The sequence below is a fragment of the Meriones unguiculatus genome (assembly GCF_030254825.1).
Source record: "Meriones unguiculatus strain TT.TT164.6M chromosome 13 unlocalized genomic scaffold, Bangor_MerUng_6.1 Chr13_unordered_Scaffold_33, whole genome shotgun sequence".
NCBI lineage: Eukaryota > Metazoa > Chordata > Mammalia > Rodentia > Muridae > Meriones > Meriones unguiculatus.
In genome coordinates, this window is record NW_026843645.1 from 3,050,143 (window position 1) to 3,061,399 (window position 11,257).

At 39.5% G+C, this 11,257-nt stretch overlaps 1 pseudogene; it reads left to right on the forward strand.

The window, feature by feature from the left end:
* The first annotated feature begins 10,252 nt into the window (after nucleotides 1-10,252).
* On the forward strand, nucleotides 10,253-11,056 carry LOC132650830 (zinc finger protein ZFP2-like; annotated as a pseudogene).
* Nucleotides 11,057-11,257: the final 201 nt, after the last annotated feature.

Sequence of the window (11,257 nt, forward strand, 5' to 3'; positions counted from 1 at the left end):
AAAGTGGAAGAGTTGCTTGGAGAGGGCTGGGGCACTGGAGGCTGCCTCCTTACACACTATGGGCTTGCATGTTTACAAAGTATTTGCAAGAGGGGCTTGAACACAGAAATGTCCTTGGTAGGATGCAAACTCAGAGAGGCCTAGTTTCTAGTATCTTTTCCAAGTACTGACCTTGGCATTTAACATTCAGGTATAAGATTCCTTTGGAATTAATTTTGTGGAGGTTGTAAATAACATATGTGTTGAGTAGCACTTCATTATAAAGCTGTGGTGTAAACACCTAGAATTGTTCAGGTAAAGGATTTACCAATACTTAGGTGACAGGAAGTCACACCAAGTAGAATTTAGCTAAGGGCTACATAGATAAGTGGCATGCCAACCAGGCATGCTTGAGATAAGGATGCTAGGAAATACATGTTTGCATAAGACGATAGTCAACAAATTTGTCTACAGTCATAACCAGGGAGACAGCCCTGATTCATATGAAGCACTGGCCCATGTCCATGTCAAAGAACAGGCATCTAACAAGCTGCTTAATTGCCATTACAGACTGACAGCCAGCATTAAAGACTGTTGTGCCATAAAGTTACAGTTTTCTTGAGAAAAGCATAGCTCTGTCACATGGGGAAGACATCTGGTGAAAACCAATTGAACAGGGAAAACACTGCCCTGATCAAACAAAGCTTTCCCCAAGAGCCTCGTGTATGGAGAGTGACCTAACTTCTTCTCGTACTCCTCAGATATGCTTGGCAGAACCAGATCAACCTGTGGCCTAGTCTTTGGGAGATTTGCCCAAGATTATGAGGTATTTAAAATAAAGCACTGTTCCTATTCTAAAACCAGGAATAGGGTGAGCTGCAGGTTCAGGGCATTTGAGGAGTGTTTCCTTCAGATTCTGAGAACCCAACTCTTTCTAACACCTGGAGATACCCTCATCAGTTCCAAAGTCACTGTGTTCTTGGTAAATAATGTTCTTGAGATCCTGTGTTCCCCTTGTGCAGTGTTGTTTATTAGACTTTTCATGGTTTTATACCATTGTATGAGATTGTCTGATCAATTCATAGATGTCTCCTGTTTCCTTCCATTTCTCCCCAAGGAGTGTACAATATGCTATGATCCTTAAGAAGCTTAATTAGGATAAGATATAGTTTGTGCAAAACCTTTCCACCCTAGCTTCTACATTTTCTACCTTCTACTTTTCCTAATATTTGAAACCTCTGAGACATCTCACTTATACCCTGTCACTGAATAATGACCTACTGTATTAGGGGAGTGGAGTACATAAATCATTCTAGGAATATCTTTGCTATGTAAATCTCCCAACTGGCTCAGTGGCTAGACTTGAACTCTCTGGTCCATATTGAAATTGTTTAATATATAAACTGGAGCCTAAAAGAGACCTAAGGAAGACTGCATGTATGGAGTACAAAATCAGTTTTAGGTTGTCTTATAGCATTAACTAGAGCTAGATACATGCTACTATTAAAGAAAACTTTTTTAATTAACCATTTAATTGTGTGTGGCATACATTATCCCTGATGGTGGATATTAACTCTAGAATAGCTGCATCTTCATTGTTTTGGAAAAATATTTCTGAGACAAGTGTTGTTGGCTCAAGTCACATTTTTCCTAGTCTCTTGTTCCCCAGATGCATGACTTTGCTTTCCTCTTGGTTAAAATTCCTAAATTCTGAAGTTAAAGGCTGTGCACATCAGAGTCTTAAAAATTACTCATTTGAGACATACAATGAGCTGTCTACTGTGTGTGCAGTAGGAAGACAGCTTGGAAAAAATGAAATTCCGATTTCAAGAAGCTTTAAACATTGTTTCCTAATTCAGTTGTTTTGTGATGAATGTTACAAGTTTACAAATAGGCTTCAAAATGGTGTCAAGGAAGAAATGTAGATCAGTCTTCAGCAGTATTTGATTAGCATCCTTTTATGTTTCCACTCACAGCAGCCACGATGATGTGACTTAAGAACAGAATTCCAGGATTAAAAGGAGTTTCTGAGCTGCAGAGATATCTCAAGTGTACATAGTGTTATGCAGTTACATAGGACAGATTTCATAACTTGTGCTGGAATACATGTGGCAAGAACGAGACTTAAAATTACTATTTCACATTGTTTTGTTTATGGGATTCAGTAGAACTGTGTTTATCTTCAATCACTGGGGGCACATGAGCTATAACCCTATAGCCCACCTTTCTGGTGACCTCCATTTACAGATAGAGGTCTAGAGCATGGGTATTTTCTTTGAAAAATAATCAGTTATATCTAGAAGATAATTTGTTTTTTTTTAATTTTTTATTAATTACACTTTATTCATTTTGTATCACCCCATTAGCCCCTCCCTCCTCCCCTCCCGATCCCACCCTTCCTCCGCTTTCTGCAGGCATGCCCCTCCCCAAGTCCGCTGATAGGGGAGGTTCTCTTCTCCTTTCTGATCTTAGTCTATCATTTCTCATCAAAAGTGGCTGCATTGTCATTTTCTGCGGCCTGGTAAGGCTGCTCCCCACCTCAGGAAGGAGGGTTTGAGGAGGGTTTCCTTCAGATTCTGAGAACCCAACTCTTTCTAACACCTGGAGATACCCTCATCAGTTCCAAAGTCACTGTGGTCTTGGTAAATAATGTTCAGATCAAAGAGCAGGCCAATCAGATTATGTCAGAGGCAGTTCCTCTTCCTATTACTATGTAACCCCCTTGGACACTGAACTGCCATGGGCTACATCTGTGCAGGGGTTCTAGGTTATCTCCATGAATAGTTCTTGGTTGGAGTATGAGTCCCTGTGTTCAAATTTTCTTATTCTGTTGCTCTCTTTGTGGAGTTCCTGTCATCTCCAGCTCTTACTATTTCCCACTTCTTACATAAAATTCCATTCACTCTGCCCAACAGTTGCCCATCAGGCTCAGCATCTGCTTTGATAGTCTGCAGGGTAGACGCTTTCAGAGACCCTCTGTGGCAGGTTCCTAGTTTGTTTCCTGTTTTCTTCTGTTTCTGATGTCCATCCTCTTTGCCTTTCAGGATGGGGATTGAGCGCTTTAGTCGGGGTCCTCTGTCTTGCTTAGTTTCTTTAGATGCACAGATTTTAGTGGGTTTCTCCTATGTTGTATGTCTATATGAGTGAGTATATACCTTGTGTGTCTTTTTGCTTCTGGGACAACCCACTCAGGATGATCCTTTCCAGGTCCCACCATTTGCCTGCAAATTTCATGATTTCCTTATTTTTCATTGCAGAGTAATACTCCATTGTATAGATGTACCACAATTTCTGCATCTGTAGATAGCTTTTGGTAAAATGGCCATTTTTACTATTTTAATCCTGCCAAGCCATGAGCATGGGAGATAGTTTCATCTTCTAATATCTTCTTCTAATTCTTTCTTCAGAGACTTGAAATTTTTTTCATACAAGTCTTTGACTTCCTTGGTTAGGGTTATACCAAGGTACCTTATGTCATTTGTGGCTATTGTGAAGGGTGTTGTTTCTCTAATTTCTTTCTCAGCCCTTTTGTCTTTTGTATACAGGAGGGCTACTGATTTTTTGAGTTAATTTTGTATCCGGACACTTTGCTGAAAGTGTTTATCAGCTGTAGGAGTTCCCTGGTAGAGTTTTTGGGGTCACTCACGTATACTATCATATCATCTGCAAATAGTGATAATTTGACTTCTTCCTTTCCAATTTGTATCCCCTTGATCTCCTTCAACTGTCTTATTGCTCTAGCAAGGACTTCCAGAACTATGTTGAAGAGATATGGAGAGAGTGGGCAGCCTTGTCTTGTCCCTGATTTCAGTGGGATTGCTTTAAGTTTCTCTCCGTTCAGTTTGATGTTGGCTATAGGTTTGCTGTATATTGCCTTTACTATGTTTAGATATGTGCATTGTATCCCTGATTTCTCCAGTACTTTAAACATGAATGGATGTTGGATTTTGTCAAAGGCTTTTTGAGCATCTAGGGAGATTTTCATGTGTTTTTTTTTTCTTTCAATTTGTTAATATGGTGGATCACATTGATGGATTTCCGTATAATGAACCACCCCTGCATACCTGGGATGAAGCCTACTTGGTCATGGTGGATGATATCTTTGATGTGTTCTTGTATTTGGTTTGCGAGTATTTTGTTGAGTATTTTTGCATCAATGTTCATAAAGGAGATTGGCCTGAAGTTCTCTTTTTTGGTTGGGTCTTTGTGAGGTTTAGGTACCAAGGTGACTGTGGCTTCATAGAATGAGTTTGGTACTCTTTCTGTTTCGATTTTGTGGAATAGTTTGAAGAGAATTGGAGGTAGCTTTTTTTAATGTCTGGTAGAATTCTGCACTGAAACCATCAGGTCTTGGGCTTTTTTTGGATGGGAGACTTTTGATGACTGCTTCTATTTCCTTGGGGGATATAGGACTATTTAATTGATTTACCTGGTCCTGATTTAGCTTTGGTAAGTGGAATCGATCAAGAAAATTGTCCATTTCATTTAAATTTTCAAATTTTGTTCCGTATAGACTTTTGAAGTAAGTCCTAATGATTGCTTGGATTTCCTCAGTGTCTGTAGTTATGTCCCCCTTTTCATTTCTGATTTTGTTTATTTGGATGGTGTCTCGCTGACTTTTAATTAGCTTGGCTAAGGGTTTGTCTATCTTGTTGATTTTCTCAAAGAACCAGCTCTTGGTTTCATTGATTATTTGAATTGTTTTGTTTCTAATTGATTGATTTCAGCCCTGAGTTTGATTATTTCCAGCTGTCTGCTCCTTCTTGGTGTATCTGCTTCTTCTTTTTCTAGGGTTTTTAAGTGAGCCATTAAGTTGCTTGAATGCGCTGTCTCAGATTTCTTCTTGAAGGCATTTAGTGCTATGAACTTTCCTCTTAGCACTGCTTTCATTGTGTCCCACAAGTTTGGGTATGTTGTGTCTTCATTTTCATTGAGTTCTAGGAAGATTTTAATTTCTTTCTTTATTTCTTCCCTGACCCAGCTGTCTTTTAGTAGCAAGTTGTTCAGTTTCCATGTATGTGTAGGCTTTTTGCTATTTCTGTTGTTACTGAGGTCCAGCTTTATTCCATGGTGATCAGACAGGATACAAGGGATTATTTCAATCTTACTGTATTTGTTGAGGCTTGCTTTGTGACCAACTATGTGGTCTATTTTGGAGAAGGTTCCATGAGGTGCTGAGAAGAAGGTAAATTCTTTTGTGTTTGGGTGTAAGGTTCTGTAAATGTCTGTTAGGTCCATTTGATTCATGACCTCTGTTAGAGATATTGTTTCTTTGTTTAATTTCTGTTTGGTTGACCTGTCCTTTGTTGAGAGTGGGGTGTTGAAGTCTCCCACTATTAGTGTGTGGGGATCTATATGTGGTTTAAGTTTTATCAATGTTTCTTTCACAAATGTGGGTGCCCTTGTATTTGGGGCATAGATGTTCAGGATTGTGTTGTCTTCTTGGAATTTTCCCTTGATGAGTATGAAGTGTCCTTCCCCATCTCTTTTGATTAATTTTGGTTGAAAGACTATTTTATCAGATATTAGAATGGCTACTCCTGCTTGCTTCTTGTGTCTATTTGCTTGAAAAGCCATCTTCCATCCCTTTACCCTCAGGTAATGTCTATCTTTGTGACATAGGTGTGTTTCTTGTATATAGCAGATTGCTGGGTTTTGTTTACGCATCCATTCTGTTAGTCTGTGTCTTTTTATTGGAGAATTAAGTCCATTGATATTGAGAGAGAGTAATGACCAGTGGCTGTTAGATCCTTTGAACTTGATGTTGGCTGTGGTCATACGGTTGTGTGCTTGGTTGTTTTTTGTTTTACTGTAGTAGGGTTATTTCCTGTGTTTTCTTGAATGTAGCTAGCTTTCTTGGGTTGTATTTTCCCTTCCAGTGTCTTCTGTAATGCTGGATTTGTTTGTAGGTATTGTTGAAATTTGTTTTTGTCATTGAATATCTTGTTTTCTCCATCTATGAGGACTGAGAGTTTTGCAGGGTATAGTAGGCTTGGCTGACATCTGTGTTCTCTTAGGATCTGCATGATATCTGTCCAGGCCCTAGTCTCTGTCGAAAAGTCAGGTGTGATTCTAATGGGTTTGCCATTATATGTTACTTGGCCTTTTTCTCTTGCAGCTTTTAGTATTTTTTCTTTGTTCTGTACCCTTACAGTTTTAATTATTGTGAGGCGGGAGGATTTCCTTTTCTGGTCTAATTCATTGGGTGTTCTATAAGCCTCTTGTATTCTTATTGGCCTCTCCTTTAAGTTGGGGAAATTTTCTTCAATGATTTTGTTGAAAATATTTTCTGGGCCTTGGTGCAGGGAATCTTCTTTTTCCTCTATTCCTATTATTCTTAGGTTTTGTCTTTTTATGTTGTCTTGAATTTCTTGGACGGTCTGTGTCAGGAAATTTTTAGATTTAACATTTTCTTTGACAGATACATCTATTTCTTCCATTGTATCTTCCACACCTGAGATTCTTTCTTCCATTTCTTATAGCCTATTGGTTATGCTAACCTCTGTAGTTCCTGCTTTCTTCCCTAAGTTCTTTCTCTCCACAATTTCTTCCATTTGTGTTTTTTTTTTTTTAATTTTTCCAATTCTATCTTCAGGTCTTGAGCTATTTTGTTGGTTTCCTTCCCCTGTCTGAGTGTATTTTCATGTTTTTCTGTCAATTCCTTCAGCTGTTTGTTTGAACAATCCACTGTTTCTTTTATTTCATTCAGTGATTTAAGCATTTCCTCTTTAAAGGCCACATACCGTTTGGCTGCAGCTTCTTCTATTTCTTTTCATATTTTATTTGTTTCCTCTGTTATCATCTTCTTGAGCATAGATGTTAGGTCATCTCCTTGAATTTCATTTATGCTGGGGTGTCTAGGGCTATTTGCCCCTGGATAACTGGCTTCTGGAGATGCCATAATGCTCTGGCTTTTGTTGGTTGAACTTTTACGCTGTCCTCTACCCATTGGGCTATCTTAGTTGTTTGAATTTAGTTTCTGGTTGTTCCTGGACTGTTGTAGTGGAGAGAATCCCTTTGGCAGGAAAATGCTTTTTCCTGAAGGAAGCCTTCTCAGGTTTTTGGGTATCGTCCCTGGATGTCTGGTGTTTTTCAGGAGTTGCTACAGCTCACCTCAGACATAGAGACCTGGGTGGTAACTGTGGTCCTGATTAGTCAAGAGGGCTCTCCTCTCACCGGGAGAAATACTGGAGACAGCTGCCCTCCTTCTGGATTTTCTTGCTGTAAATTTAGTGATCAGCTCCTGTAACCTGTGTGTCCCATGGTTTGGTCGCTTTTGTTAGGGATAACTGGTTGCCCCTTGGAGCAGTATCTGGGGGTTGATCTCAGGATTCCCGGTCTTTTGTAGGTCTGAGGTTGGGGCTCTGTGCCCCAGAACCCAAGAGATAATCTGTGGTGGGTGAGTACTGCTCCGGTGTCTTGGGGCACTCAGTTCTGTCTGTAAGGAGTAGTTGCTATGAAGCAGGCCTCTGAGCTGGTGGAGCGTGCGCCCACCTGCTAGTCTGCAGGAGCTGAATTTCCAATCACTCTGTGTTCCGTTTGGGCCCAGATCTGTGATGGGTGGCTGTACTCACCTGTTTGCAATTTGCAGTCTGCTAGACTTTCCCTAGGTGACCCCAGCAGCACGGTTTCTTCCTTCTCTGTGGGGTCCTCTCCGGACAGGGGTTCCCAGTCCCTGTTGTACTGGGGCGCGCAGCTTGTCTGTACTGCTGAGCTGAGCGCAAAGCTCTCCGTGCACGGCAGGAGCTCGACTGTGATGGCGGCAGAGACCGTCCGGGGAAAGACTGGGTGACCTGCGATCAGACCCGCAACCCTGCTTCCTCGTGGGGTTCCCACACGACTGGGACTCCCAGTCTCATGTACCCTTGTGCCCACAGATCAGTCTGGGAAAGTGACTGGGACACGCCTGCTTGCGGCTCCAGCCTGGATACCCAAAGCCTGCGTTACCTGGGATTTCTTCCAGGTTCTGGCTGGGTAGTCGTAAGAGGACCCAACCGATTCCCACGCTGTGGGAGCCTCCCCTCACCTGGGAAACATGATTGATGTAGTTTCAGGGCCCTGAGTTCAGTCTCCTGGTCTCTGCACGGAGAGTGCTGTCCTGCTTCTCAGATGCGCTGTTCTCCCGGCGCCGCCATCTTGGCTCCCCCTAAAAATATTTTAAATGAAGGATACATTTCCAGTATTGTAAATATCATGCTTTCTGTTGTACATGTGTGTGTATATTTTAGACAGCATTGACCTACAATGATGTGCATGTGAATTTCACTTGAGAAGAGTGGGCTTTGATGGATCCTTCCCAGAGGAATCTCTACAAAGATGCAATGCTGGAGACCTACAGGAACCTCACTGCTATTGGTAGGACAGTGAATTTTTTTTTTACCTTTTAAAATATGCGGAAAACTCTTTATTCATTATTGAAGTGCTTCTGCAATTTCTCTTGAGGATGAGCAAGAATGAGGTGAATGGTTCTTTCATTGACCATAGAGCACGACTTAAATTTTGTCTTATTTCCGATAATGAATCATACATATTGTGTTATTGTATTTTAGGCTACAATTGGGAAAGTCATAATATAGAAGAGCATTTTCAAAATTCTAGAAGACATGCAAGGTAATTTTTATGAATGAATATCGTTCTGAGAAAATTTTAATATGTTCTGGAAATTTGAAAGAGAAGGGAGAGTGTAAATGAACTGTTTTAAGTGTTTTAATTGATGATGTCTAACTTGTTACTAAACCATGTACCTCCATGTTAGGTATTTGATGTGTGCTTGCAAGGCACTCCTCTAAGAAAGAATGCAAGGAAATCATACTTACACAAGATCAATGTTTAAATTGTTTACTCATTAGCGCTATGAGGTAAAAGTGAAATTTGTTTAGTCTCCTACAACTCAGATATGTGTGAATGCATCATGAAATCATGTTATTTATTATTATTCTTTAATAGTGATATAATCATGTATCACAATGTATACAAGTCATTATAACATATGTATATTGAAAGAAACAATGTACCACCCAGAACAACTAAAAGGTATAGTAGTCCCCATTTTGAGTGGATGTTTAAAAATTGATACCTATTATACTTTATATGGGCTATTTAGAGCTGCCAGCAGTACAGATAAGGACACAGAGGCTTTTTAATATTTTAAAGCTTAGGCAATTTAACTGGGCAGATTCTGAACCCTTTTTTTCCCTAATACAAACCTAGCACAGTGTCCGGATGCATGGCCAGCTCTACTTCTTTGTTCATGGTCATGTCCATCTGTTAACCTCACTGTCATGCTGGTGAGTAGCCTATCATTTGCTTTCTTCCCAGCAACCCTCTCTCACTCAGAAGTTCTGTCCTCCATTTTGTGCAGTGCTATCACTTGTTAGCTCTTTATTATTTCCAATAGATAAGTAAGGAAGGACAAATGTTTACAAAATATATGACAGGTGATCAGCCATAGAACCAACAATAATATGATTTCGTCAGTACTTAGCTGGTTGCTGGCTCATCAATCAGCATTCACCTGTACTGGCACATTTTCCCAGAATATACACTAACATCATTTACCTGGCTATTCACCTTCATTAGGAATTCTCACAAAATCACACTGCAAAAAATATAAGTTTTAGGAATATACAAATTATTCTTTTTCTAACAATCATCTTTACATATTTAGTTTGGCACACAGTATAGGGAAAGTTATTAATCCAGTTAGTGTGTTAAAGCTCTGAGGTATTCTAGTTTTCTATAAATATGTGGTAAAACATCCTATAGAAGAAAGTATATGATAAATGTGTGCCAGGTAAAAAAAATATTTTTACCATCACAGGTATTTTCAAATATGCAAAACAACCCGTAGAGAAGAACATCATAAATATAGAAATAATGATGAAAACTCAAAATGTAATTCTTCTTTACCTTTAATTCAAATTGCAAAATTAAGTCATGTGTCAAAAACCTCCATTAGTGTAATGAATGTGGAAAAGTTGTCATATGTGCCAATTATCTTTGCAGGTATGAAAACAATCATTGTGCAGACAAACTCCCTGAAGATACTCAATATGAAGTCTTTGCACATCACAGTAGTCCCCACACATGTAAAAGTATGCATACTGGTGCAGATCACTATGAATGTAGACTATATAGCAATGCCTTTGCACATAAAAGTCATCTCCTAAGACATAAAAGGATACATAGAGGAGAGAAACATCATGAATGTAACCGATGTGGTAAAGCCTTTCTACGTAACAGTCATCTCCTAACACATAAAACAACTCACACTGGAGAGAAACTTTATGAGTGTAATGAATGTGGTAAAGCCTTTGCATGTAACAGTCATCTCCTGCTACATAGAAGAACTCACAGTGGAAAGAAACCTTATGAATGTAACCAATGTGGTAAAGCCTTTGAACGTAACAGTAGTCTTCTAGTACATAAAAGAACTCACACTGGATAGAAACCTTATGAATGTAACCAATGTGGTAAAGCCTTTGCATGTAGCAGTAGACTTCTAGTACATAAAAGAACTCACAGTGGAGAGAAACCTTATGAATGTAACCAATGTCATAAAGCCTTTGCATTCAAGAGTAGTCTTCTAGTACATAAAAGAACTCACACTGGAGAGAAACCTTATGAATGCATCCAATGTGGTAAAGCCTTTGCACAGAACAGTAGTCTTCTAGTACATAAAAGAACTCACACTGGAGAGAAACCTTATGAATGTAACCAATGTGGTAAAGCCTTTGCATGTAACACTGGTCTCCTAGTACATAAAAGAACTCACAATGGAGAGAAACCTTATGAATGTAACCAATGTGGTAAAGCCTTTGCACGTAACTGTAGTCTTCTAGTACATAAAAGAACTCACACTGGAGAGAAACCTTATGAGTGTAATGAATGTGGTAAAGCCTTTGCATGTAACAGTCATCTCCTGCTACATAGAAGAACTCACAGTGGAGAGAAACCTTATGAATGTAACCAATGTAGTAAAGCCTTTGCATGTAACAGTAACCTTCTAGTACATAAAAGAACTCACACTGGAGAGAAACCTTATGAATGTAACCAATGTGGTAAAGCCTTTGCATCGAACAGTCATCTCCTAAGACATAAAAGAACTCACACTGGAGAGAAACCTTATGAGTGTAATGAATGTGGTAAACCCTTTCCATGTAACAGTCATCTCCTGCTACATAGAAGAACTGACAGTGGAGAGAAACCTTATGAATGTAACCAATGTGGTAAAGCCTTTGCAGATAACAGTGTTCTCCGAAGACATAAAAGTTCATGT